Here is a 12,549-nt window from a genome sequence, read left to right on the forward strand (position 1 = left end):
TATCCAACGCATTTTTGTAGTCAATGTTTTCAATACATTGTGATATTTTGGTACTAAATTCGTAAATACAGTAATTACTACATAGCATTACTGCGTATTGAACTACTTTTTCTGTCAAATTTGTTGTATAACATGATGTTTTGGTGCTTAATTTGTAAAATCATAACCTTATTTGATGTTTAATAGGCTTTTCCTGAATCTCTCATTATTATCCAACATATTCGCTTATCCAACGTTCTGCTGGCCCATTTACATTGGATAAGTGAGACTACTGTACTTCTGTTTTGGGTTGCTGTGAGTTTTCCAGGCTCTATGGCCATGTCTCAGAAGCTTTCTTTCCTGATGTTTCGCCTGCCTATATGGCAGGCATCCTCAGAGGTTGTGAGGTATATTGGAAACTAGGCAAGGGAGGTTTCTATATCTGTGGAAGGTCCAGGGTGGGAGAAAGAACTCTTGTCTGTTGGAGGCAGGTGTGAATGTGTTGTCGAAGGTTTCCATGGCTGGAATCACAGGGTTGTTGTGAGTTTTCCAGGCTGTATGGCCATGTCTCAGAAGCATTCTTTCCTGACATTTCACCCGCCTATATGGCAGGCATCCTCAGAGGTTGTGAGGTACAGTGGAGTCTCACTTATCAAATGAGCGCCCGCTGTTAGCCCCAGCTTCTGCCAACCTAGCAGTTCAAAAACATACAAATGTGAGTAGATCAATAGGTACCGCTCTGGCGGGAAGGTAACGGTGCGCCATGCAGTCATGCCAGCCACATGACCTTGGAGGTGTCTACGGACAACGCCGGCTCTTCGGCTTAGAAATGGAGATGAGCACCAACCCCCAGAGTCAGACACGACTGGACTTAACGTCAGGGGAAAACCTTTACCCTTTTTAAGCAAGGAAATTTATATATCTGTGTCCAGTGTCGGAGAAAGAACTCCTGTCTGTTTGAGGCAGATGTGAATGTTGCAGTTGGCCACCTTGATTTGCACTGATTGACCTTTCAGCTTCAAGGTCTGGCTGCTTACTATGGGGGGGGGGGGAGAATCCTTTATTGAGAGGTGTTAGCTGGCCCTGACTGATTCATGTTCTGGAATTCCTCTGTTTCCTGAGTGGTGTTCTTTATATACTGGACCACCTCAACAGCATCCACCCAAACATCCAATTCACAATGGAAAAAGAAAACGAAGAAAAGGCTTTCATTCCAGCCATGAAAGCCTTTGTCTCAACACAAAGGCTAAAGATCTTATAAAACTACATCTGTCAGGATTCCATGGCATTGGACCATGGTGGCTCAAGTGCTGTGTCAAACTGCATTCATTCTAATTCAGGGATGGGAAAGCTTCAGCCTTACAGGTGTTTTAATAATAATAATAATTTTATTCATATTCCATCCTATCTCCCCAGAGGGACTCAGGGCGGCTTCCAACAACAAATGGCAAACATTCAATACCATAATACATTAAACAAAGACAACATAAATAACCTTTCCTAATCCCAAAAGTAAATTCATAACTATAACAATGTAACTGATAAAAAGTTAAATAGTAACATAACCCGACAGCCGCAACATATCTAACATTAAGCCTAAACCTAAGTCTAGCCAAATCTAAAAATACGTATAACATTGTTAAAATTATTTTTTTAAAATTGCAGCCAGTTTTGGACTTCAACTCCCACAATTCCTAACGGTCAGTAAGCTGGCTGGGATTTCTGAGTATTGAACACCAGGAGGGCTGAAGTTTGCCCATGCCAGGATGCACCTTTGTTCTCCCTGTCTTTATGCCCACAGAGTGATCATCCTTTATCCAAAATGCTTAGGATCATAAATGTTTCGGATTTGCCATTTGGGAATATTTGCCTGCATATTGGTGCCAGGGCCCACATCTAAACACAAAATTGATGTATATTTCACAGACACCTTGTGCACACAGCCTGGAGTTTATTTGATACATAATATTTGGAACAATGTGACGCATGCATGATACAAAGTTTGTGTGCATTGAATTTTCAGACTCTCTCAGCCACCCATGTGGATGACGTTGAGCATCTCAGATTCTAGTTTTCCAGATAAGGGAGCCTCAGCTTGTGCTTCCTTGAAACCATTGTAAACTCCTCTGGACTCTGGTGGGGCTTTTAAGTTCAGCTCAGACATGTAGAAAATCGGGCTGCATGGGTCACTGAAAAGGCATAAAACATGACAAACAAATGTTTATTTGGCATTCATTGTGTTTTGGAATAAAGTTCAACTAGTAGCAATCACTTCTCAGGGACTGTGAATAGAATTTGGGACTTGTTCTGCTCTGTTTTGTCTCTCTCTGTGCCCTGGAATAATAAGATGTGTTTATAAAAATATGGGTGGGGGAAGTCTTTATTTTTTAAAAGCACAGACACTTTGTAGATGCTCAGGGGAAGGATTGTGGACAGAGGATATTTGTGAATAAGACACCTTTCAAAGCATCCTGTACACTTTCAGTAAAGTCACTACCCCATGGTTTTGGAAAGCGAAGTTGGTTCAGCTGTTTTGCACTTGAGTATTTTAAATACTTTAGAAAATTCGGGATTGTGCATCAAGTTTGAAACCTCCTTGGCTTTATTACAAACAGCCATTAGCACATGTGTGGATGGGAAGTAATATGTACAGTCCAGAGGAAATCCTTCTCTCTCTTTTTCTAACAGGAAAGCATGTGGAATGTTAATGGTGGGAAACATTATGCTTCTAATAAAAGTAGTGTAGTTATTACACTTGAAAAAATGGCTCATTATGTAGGTGATTTAGTAGTGCAACACAGTAAAGGACATTTTATTTCCCTCTTCTAATGTTGTTGTTACTGAAAGTAAAAACATAATCTATTGAATCATATTTTAAGGAGAGCGAGTTCCAAGGGAATTAAAACAGAAAGCGCCACTTTACATGCACCTGATCTTTTCAACGTGGAGCTCATTTGTTACTTCCGGGATAACAGACGCATAGAGGTCCTGGTGAGGCATATCTAAGTATCATAAAATGCAACACAGAGAGCTCAAATTACTTCCATTGTGAGCCTCTCTAGGTGATTTCTAGTTTGGGATATATGCATGTTAAGTATGGAATTCATTTGAATAGGCTCCAGTGATCTTGCTTTCAGATATCCCTTTGCATGCAGCTTGGTTGTTTTCCTCTGTTTTCTGACATCTAGTATTTTATCGCTAGGAATGTTTGCTGCTCAGTCCTTCCTTCTGCCTTCATTACAACAGCAAGTACAGCGTAATACAGGGTTGCAACTGCTGGACTGTATATGTGGCACCACTTTTGTGCATTCCATTATGAGCACACCCAAGTTTGTATTATTTAACTTCACTAGAGGGCGAGTATTTACTTGCTGTGCTAAGGCATGGGAACATAATAGTTTTAACAGAAAAATCCTTTGCGTGCTGAATTAGAAGTAATTTCTGCTTATGTTCAGAAATGTCTTCCAAGTAGGCAGTCATAGGGTTGTAGCTTTAAAAACTGGTCTGTGGCAGCAAGGCTCTTTCCTCTCAATAGGAAAACCTGTTCAAGGGTCACTCATGGCGTGCATCTACACTGGAATCAATGCAGTTTGACACTACCTTAACTGCCACGACTCAATGCTTTGAAAACCACAAGAGCTGTTATTTTACAAGGTCTTTATCCATTCCCCCCAAAAGTGCTGGTGCCTCATGAAACCCATAGGATTTCATAGTATTGATCCATGGCAGTTGAATGGTGTTAAACTGTATTCATTCTGCAGTGTAGATTCATCTTTAGCCCTTCCTCCTTCCAGGTGTCTTGCTCGTATGTTTACTCCTTGTATATGTGGGAAACATCCATAGCCTAATGGAAAATCTGTCTCTTCCGCTTTACAACAAAGTTATTTTCCTCCTTGTATTATGTGGGAATGGAATGTAGCGCTATTTGCATAGGATTTAGGGATACGCTGCAGACACTGAAAAGCATTTGGGATATGTTTTGATGGCCCAAATAAGTCTGGCAGTTTCCTTCACTTCCCCCTCTGAAGAGACTGTATCTGAAGAGTTAACAATGGTGCTGATTGTACCCAGCATTTGTGTACACAAAACAAAGAACAGGTAGTTCAGCATGTGACAGCCAGACAGTCTGAAAATACTAAATGACAAACTTACAGTTCTGAGCCTGAGAAACCAAGGACAACATAGCTGGATTATAGTAACCCAGGTCTCTTTTCTCCATGTATGCCGCTTTATAACGGTGTAGACAACAAAAAGTGTGCAAGGTAGTACACGCTACACTGGAAATAAACTAACTTCTCTTTTGCAATGTGTTTGTGTGCAAGTGTAGTGGGAGCATACAAGAATATGTAGTTAGAATGTCTGCATTTTCTTGCAGATTGTGATAGGATTTTTTTTTTAAAGCAACAGTCCAGAACATGTTCATTCATATCTTCGTGTATTAATACCGTTTTGGTAAGAGAGACAGGGAAGGAAACTGTCTTAATACTGAACCATTCCCTGCTGTCAGTAATGAAAGCAAACAAATTCAAAGCTAATCCAGACAAGACAGAGGTGTTCTTAGTCATTCAGAAGGCAGATCAGGGAACAGAGACTCCACATATACCAAATGGGGTTACACTTCCCCTGAAATCTCAGGCTCATAGCTTGGTGTTCTAGACTCAACTCTGAGCCTGGATGCCCACGTTTCAGCATTGGTGAAAAGATCACTTGTGACCAGGCCTGTAGCGAGGGGGGGTGGGGGGGTTTAGGGGTTCAACCCCCCCCCCCCGAAATTTTTCAAGTTATAAAAAAAATCTTGTTTACTCATGAATTTTAACTGGTTAACCAAATCCCCATGCTAAGTCTATGAGATGCAAAACATTAAGAGTCCCTCCAGGCACTATCTCAAGCAGATATTGACAGGTTTGTAGCGGGGAGGGGTATGTGCTAGGGGTTCAACCCCCCCTGAAATTTTCAAAACCCCTCCCGAAATTTTTTTCTGGCTACGGCCCTGCTTGTGACATCAAATCTGGCTATAGTGACGCATGCCATCATTGCATCCTTTTGGACTACTGTAGCAGACTGTGTGGTGCTGCCTTTGGAAATTGTTTGGAAACTTCTGCAGGTCCAACGTGCTGTAGCTGCATTGCTGAACCAGGCCCGTTATAGGGAATATATACATCCCATGTTGAAACAGCTTCAGTGCCTACAAGTTCACTTCTGGGCAGAATTCAAAGTATTGGTCATGCACTATAAAGCCCTATATGGCACATCTCTAGACAATCTGCAATACTGTTTCCTCATATGAACCTGTCAGAGTTTTAATATCTTCAGGGAAGACTTTCTTTTGGTCCTGCCACCATCACAGGTTCAGTTGATGAGGACAGAAGGAGAGCCTTCACAATGGTTGTTTCCAACCTTTGGAACTCCATTCAGTGAGAAACTAGACTGCTTTCTTTTTTGCTGACAGGTATAGACTTTTTTCAGCAGTTCAAAAACATGCAAATGTGAGTGGGGGAAGGTAATGGCACTCTGTGCAGTCATCTGGCCACATGACCTTGGAGGTGTCTATGAACAACGCTGGCTCTTCAGCACCAACCCCCAATGACTAGATTTAATGTCAGGGGAAACCTTTACCTCTACCTTATAGACTTTTTTGTTTAAGTATGTTTTTAATGTGTATGGGGGAAAGCTTATTGGGATGGGAGTTTTATATATGTTTTAAGTTTTTATATATCTTAAATACTTTATACTGTTTAATATGGGGATTTAAAAATACTGCTAAGGTTTTTAATGGCTTCTCTTTGGATCTTAGGACGAAAGATGACATATACATGAAATAAATGGAACAAAATGAAATTGGTTTGTGGCATGGGGTCCATTTCAAAAGGTTTAATTGTTGAGAAGGGATATTTCTAAATTGTCTGGATTAGTTGAAACTTCTTGTAGGAAACTGCTGTAATTTATGAGAGCCAGAACAAGAAACTGGAAAGTGGCAGCTGTGTCTGCTTATTGTTAATTATCCATGCTGAAATACAGTGAGTAGACATTCTGTAATACAAAAGAAAGAATTGAGAGTTCAAATACTCCCTGCTCTATAAAAACAATGGTGGCGAGTAAATAAAAATAAGGCAGTAATGCAAAAAGCATGTTCTGTACTTTGGAGAGCAGAACAGAGCCAGAGAGTGTAATAAATCATCAGAAAGTGCATGTGTGGTTTTTGTGTGATGATGAAGACAGTCCTTAACATCGCCTAGATCCGTCATTCTCAACCTGTGGGTCCTCAGATGTTTTGGCCTTATCTCCCAGAAATCCTAACAGCTGGTAAACTGGCTGGGATTTTTGGGAGTTGTAGGTCAAAATACCTGGGGACCCACAGGTTGAGAACCACTGGCCTAAATAGTGAGCTATATGTAAGATCCTTCTGATGCCTTTAGAAGAAGAATACAGTATAATTATAAGCAGGGTGTGGAATATTCATGAATTGAAAGTAACCAGAGTTAGCCCTACACATTTGCTGAAGTTTGGGGTATAGGATCCCTGCAAAAGTGAAACATGGTGAATAAAGAAATTGCTCTGGGATTTCTAGGTCTTTCAGCACAACTCTGTGGCTAGCTTCCACTTCTTAATAACATTTTAATATAATCTGTGAATAATGAAATCTGCAAATGTCAAAACCACAAATGTGGAGGGATGACTGCCTTGATTCAGGTACTTGGATATTCTCCTTTCTCGGTGATTTTATATTCCTTCCTCTTTTGCTGGTCTACCTCTTGTTTATTTGTTTAATTTATACCCTGCCTTTCTGGCAACTCACATCAAATTAAATAAATTAAAATAAATACAACTAAAACCTTTTAAATAAAGAACTACAGTAGAGTCTCATCCAAGCTAAATGGGCCAACAGAAGCTTGGATAAGTGAATATCTTGGATAATAAGGAGGGATTAAGGAAAAGCCTATTAAACATCAAAATAGGTTGTGATTTTACAAATTAAGCACCTAAACATCATGTTTTACAACAAATTTGACAGAAAAAGTAGTTCAATACGCAATAATGTTATGTTGTAATTACTGTATTTACGAATTTAGCACCAAAATAACACGACATATTGAAAACATTGACTACAAAAATGGCTTGGATAATCCAGGGGGTTGGATAAGCGAGGCTTGTATAAGTGAGACTCTACTGTATTAGAAAATATTAAAATCAAAGTAGTTCAAAAGTCATTAAAAAAAGCAGAGGAGGAAAAAATTAAAAGATTTTTTGGCTACAGTGAGTTAAGAGCTAGAGGCCAGCGTAAATAGAAAAGTCATTGCCTGCCCAGTAAAAGAGAGTAGAGAGGGCTAAATGTGGGAGGTAGTCCAGCAGCCACTAAGAAGGCTCTCTCCATAAACCTATAGACTTCTGAATGGAGATAGTTTTGGAAAGATCATAAAGTCTGATAGTCTCAAGAAAAGGAGATCCAATCCTTCAAATAGCTTTTAGGAGCATAACTGACACTTTGAATTATGCCGAGAAACAGGTTGGTTCCTAATGAAATTGCTGCAACATTAGAGTTGCATGTTCTTGTAACTAGCACCAGTCAGCAGACTGGCTGCAGCATTTTGGATTTGCTACAGTTCTTAAACTGACATGTGTTACAGTAATCCATATAGGATGTTATCTAGGCTTATGTGTTTCAACCAGATATGACATCCCCAGGAATGGGTGCAGCTGGCTCCCTAGTCTTAGCTGTGCAGATGCACTCCTGGCCACACCAAAACCCGAACATCCAGGTGCAGCTCCAAGTCTAGTAATATATGCAATAAGAACAGCATCTAATTATTTGTTTATGTCATGTATATACCACTTTTGGGATTCAAGGCTACTAGTCAGTGTGGTAAAGTGTTTTGAACATTGGACTGTAAATTTGGACACCAGGGATCTAATCGCCACTCAGCTACAAAAATGCTCTGGGTGCATTAATTAAGACATAACAATGAAATAGATTAAAGCACAGTCTAAACACTACAATAAAAACATAAAACATCAACTAAATCAAACAAAACGCTTCCATAACTCGCTTGTTTATTTGTCAAGAGAGTTGCCTACTTGCATAATAGAACAGAAGGAGCCAACCTGACCTTATTTGTTTAGGAATTCTGTGATCAATGTCCCCACTATTTGCACTTGTGTTGGTGACAAGACGCAGAAGGGAGCCTCCCCAACACTCTCTTAATCCAGGCAAGCTCTCATCTGAGAGTGCAAGACCCAATCACACTACAGAATTATAGCACTATGATTTCACGTTGACTGCCATGGTTCCATTCTATGGCATTTTGGGATTGGTGGCTGGCAATAGACAGTTATTATTCTCAGCCAGAGAGTGCCTTTGATCAAACTATAAATCTCAGGATTCTATTGAATGGAACTGTGAGATTTAAAATGGAATCATAGTTCAATAATTCTGTTGTGTGAATAGGTCCCTTGCTTTTGACAGGATGCTTTAGCTCATTTCCCCAGATCAGATTTTGGACTCTGGTTAGAAAAGCCACTATAACTACAGGGTTACAACCTCATTTAAAACATTTCTATGCCATATTTCCATAATTCTATAGAAATAGAATTATGTCTGCTTTTTACCAGATCATCTGAAAGTGGAAGATGGAGTTGAGATGAATATACTATATGGAATACCCAAAATTCAGCAGGGGGGCCAAGAGGTGCCCAAATTTTTCATTTACACTGGATAGTGTGGTACATCTTTGGAAAGATCTTAGCATGTATGGTTGAATTTTTTTAAAAAAAAGTTTTGCATTACATGCAGATAAAATGCCTGCTTATTTTTTTTACTACATCATGTGTAAATGACTGAATTGATTTTCATCAGAGAGGGATAGATATTTGAGAGAGTCTGACCTGACATACAGGCTACATGATGTCCATGAAATTTGTAGGGGAACTTTGTTGGGCACTCTAATTTTTTTGCACTCACTATATTTTTTTGTAGCCAGTGGGAAAGAGTGGAGTGGGGAGAAGTGTCCTCAAAGGCTACTGAAACTGATGTACAAGATGAGGAATGTCTGAGTATCAAAGATGGTGATGATACTATATTATCAAATTACACAGCCATGGTAATGCATTTTATAGACGCAGATTGTTGCTTACAATGTGACAAGTAGCAATCACAGTAAATTCAGACCTGCCAAGATGTGTTGTTATAGGGCACAGCCATTGCATGCAGAAAATGCCAGTGTCAAGTCCCAGTATCATTGAGTACGACTAGAAAATAATCTTATCCAAAGCTCTATGGGAACTGCTTCAGGTCACTGAATTAGATGGACTAGTGCTGTGAACTGTAAGATAACTTCATATGTTGTATAAAATGGAGAATGGATATTGACTGAAAAAAGATAGCTAGAATTGTTTCACATCTGGACTTTACAGCTAATGGTATTCTCATGTTGGCAACTGACTGCTGTGAAAAACCGAATAGGAAACAAATCTGAATTAAAATGCCTTTGGACCCTTTTGGTACTGGACATTCAGTCACTTAAATGACTGCTTTTAGGGTTATACGCTTACAGAGATTTGTATGAAGTCGGAAAATCTTAATGGTGCATACTTGTTCATTGTATTTATTAACAATGTTCTTTCTCTTCCTTTCCTTCCTTCCTTTTTTAGAAATAGTGATGTGCAGTATTTCTTCCTTTGAGAACCAGTGTGGTGCAGTTGTTAGACTAGGGTTTCATTCCACGTTCGTCCATGGAAACAACTTGGGTGAGTCACACTCTCAGCCCCAGAATACCCCAGAATAATTTTGCCTAGTCGCCATAAGTTGAAAATACTTGAGGCATACAACAATTCTTGCTTTGTTGTTGAAATGGAAATAGGTTTACATTTGTAAGTTTATAGCTTTCAATTCAATCTCCCCTCCCATCCCCATTTGTTTGTTGCTGCTATAGTGATTGAAAAAATATTGTGGTTCCAAAGGAAGAGCACCACTATGTGAAATCAAGTGATTCAGCACTGTTGTCTTGTTAAGTCACAAGTGAGCAAAGTATGTTTTTTCTGGACTCCTGTCAGTGTACTGGTGTTTATCTTAGCCACAGTCTTACTCTTTTTTTTTTTGAGGGAGTGGTGAACGTGTGCGTAGGAATTTGACTAGTAAATATGATCCAATGAAACGTTTTTCTGCAACACAGCATTTTCCATGCCACCTTATCAGAATGAGGTTATTGGAAAGACTGTGTAATCCCCCAAAGGACTGTGTTCATATTAGTAATATCCTCTGAATGAATGAATAAATAACCTAATAAAAACAATCTCTGATGCTGATTTTTTAACCCCTTCACTAGTGGAAAGCAGTTAACTTGAAATAAAGTAAGGATGTGCATTTTCTGATCATAATCATATATTGAGGGTGGAGTTAAGTTATGGAGAACAGTAGTATTGTATCACCTTCTCTACACTTCCTGAACCTAAATGCATGATATGATGTCCTTATTTTCCTTATTTTTTTTACATTGGATCTATTTGCTGTTATGTTGTGGGAACATTTTCCCATATAGCTGATCTTTTTTCACGTTTCATAGTAGTTTTGAATCCCGTCATGTGGACTAATTATTTGAAGCAGCAAGTTCTAGAAATAGGCTTGGAAGCATGTTTATATGGGTGTGCGTGTGTGGAACTGTATTGCACTTGGAATCACACCCCTTTCCATCAATGGAAACATTTTAAAGTGTTTTGTTTTAAAGAAAAATGCATTTATTTGTTTACGTTATTTATTTACTGAGTTTCAGTTCACATGTTTGCGTATCTTTTAATACACGGAGATGCCACCATAGCTTACATTTCAATCAGATATCAGACAGTTTCCCAGGGTTCTTTCTCATCTTGTAGAGACAATTCTTTCTCTATATCTGTATTCCTATCCTGTGAAAACAAATACAATAATGAACAGGTGAGCATAGACAAGACTAGAATACACAGGAAAAAAATCCTTAGGTAAATGTAAGGTAGGTGTGGGTGCAAGAGAGATGTTAGGATAAAGAAGAATAGTAATATTGCTGAGTATTGTCAGTGCTTGGATGGAAGATTATGTGGCCCTTATTTAAAGAACTCCCACTGGAGATTTGCCAAAGCCAGAGGATCTTTTGGAAGACTTGGCATTTGAGCTGGATTTTGAAGTTCAAGCATTATGCCAGTGTAAACTGCAGGGAGAAGAGAGGAGAATTTCATTCTCATTTCCTAAACCTTTGGTAGTCTCCTTGTGTATAAATTCAAGCCAGTTCTATGCAGACTTAATTCTTATCATAAAAAGCCAATACAAACAAAAGGGTTTATGTTGAAACTTGCTTGAGCTTTGACTTGTTTCATGACAACTGCACATTTGTTGGACAGCCACTATGACTCTCTTTGTGTTCTTTCTGACTGTTGCTTAAACAGTCATTCCTGTTCTTTAGAGCTTATGCATTAAAAATACATACACGAATAAAGCAATATATAGTGCAGGTGTGGGATGTGTGATATTGGATGCCAGTGTAGTAGTTTTAGTACTGAACTCACTTCTAGCCCAACATTTTCAATCAATAAATGGTTAAATCTGTAGATACAGAATCCATGGATGTAGGGGACTGAATGAAAATATAAAAATGTTTGGTAATTTTGAACATAATTGTACAGCAAAAGGCACCCTTTTGCCTAAGTTGAAACAAAAATAGAATACTGTAAAATAAATAATTGTATTTGGCATATTCTAGTACGTAAAAAGATAAAAAAACAACAGTAAACCAAACAAATAGTAGGAAAAGAATAAGTACATATAATAAAGACTGATAAGAAAGAAAAAAGAACTTTACATGCAGTTTCCAACTTTCCTAATAATTATACATAATTATAAACCCAGATATACTAATTATCAAAACTTACAATTAACGTATTATTTTCTTTTCAGTTAAAAGTTCCCAATTGTTTGAAAATGTCACCAGTGGCCATAATGAATGCTGTTAATTTGCATATTTCAGCTTTGTTTCTCACTTTCAGCAACCAGTATTTCACTTGTTGGTATAGCTCTATGTTTCTACTTCTGAGCATATAATAATCTTGTTGCCTTGTATCATAGCATTTTTTTCACAATACTTTTCAATCTGATCATCCATTGAGCCCAACAAAAACAATTCAGGTTTCAATTGAGCATCAATTTTTGATTTCATTTGCATCATGCAGTACTGCATATTTGAATCCAGAATTTTTTGACAGACCCATAAGCCCACTTCAAATAATATTTTTTTTACTTGTTGTTCTCTTTTCAACATGTATTTTGGCTACATTTTCTGTTATCAAATACCAAATATTCTTCTTAAGATCATGACATAATGTAAATTTCAATTTCCTTGACAATTTCCCCCATTGCTCCATCTGGATATTACAAAGTATTCAACAAAAGTTTATACCTTACCTATCAAATGTTCCTCATCTGTCCACATTTGCATCTCAAAATCAGCTTTATCAGCTTAATCAAAAATATTTTTGTCAATAAGAATACAATTGAAAAAAATGTTATCTCTGTCAATAATTCTTCACTTAACATAATTCGACATTAACCCT

General features: G+C 38.3%; 1 protein-coding gene across 4 annotated transcripts in view; it reads left to right on the forward strand.

Annotated features, from left to right (window-relative positions):
* cobll1 (cordon-bleu WH2 repeat protein like 1) overlaps positions 1-12,549 on the forward strand; it is a 109,983-nt gene that overhangs the window by 1,169 nt on the left and 96,265 nt on the right. The window contains exon 2 of one of the 4 annotated variants that reach the window (XM_008115161.3): positions 9,625-9,720. The exons of the other annotated variants lie outside the window; for them this stretch is intronic. The gene's annotated coding sequence lies outside the window, so the exon portion shown is untranslated. The remainder of the gene's footprint in view (positions 1-9,624; positions 9,721-12,549) is intronic. 4 annotated transcript variants of the gene reach the window in all.

The sequence above is a fragment of the Anolis carolinensis genome, chromosome 1 (genome assembly GCF_035594765.1).
Source record: "Anolis carolinensis isolate JA03-04 chromosome 1, rAnoCar3.1.pri, whole genome shotgun sequence".
Taxonomy (NCBI): Eukaryota; Metazoa; Chordata; class Lepidosauria; order Squamata; family Dactyloidae; genus Anolis; species Anolis carolinensis.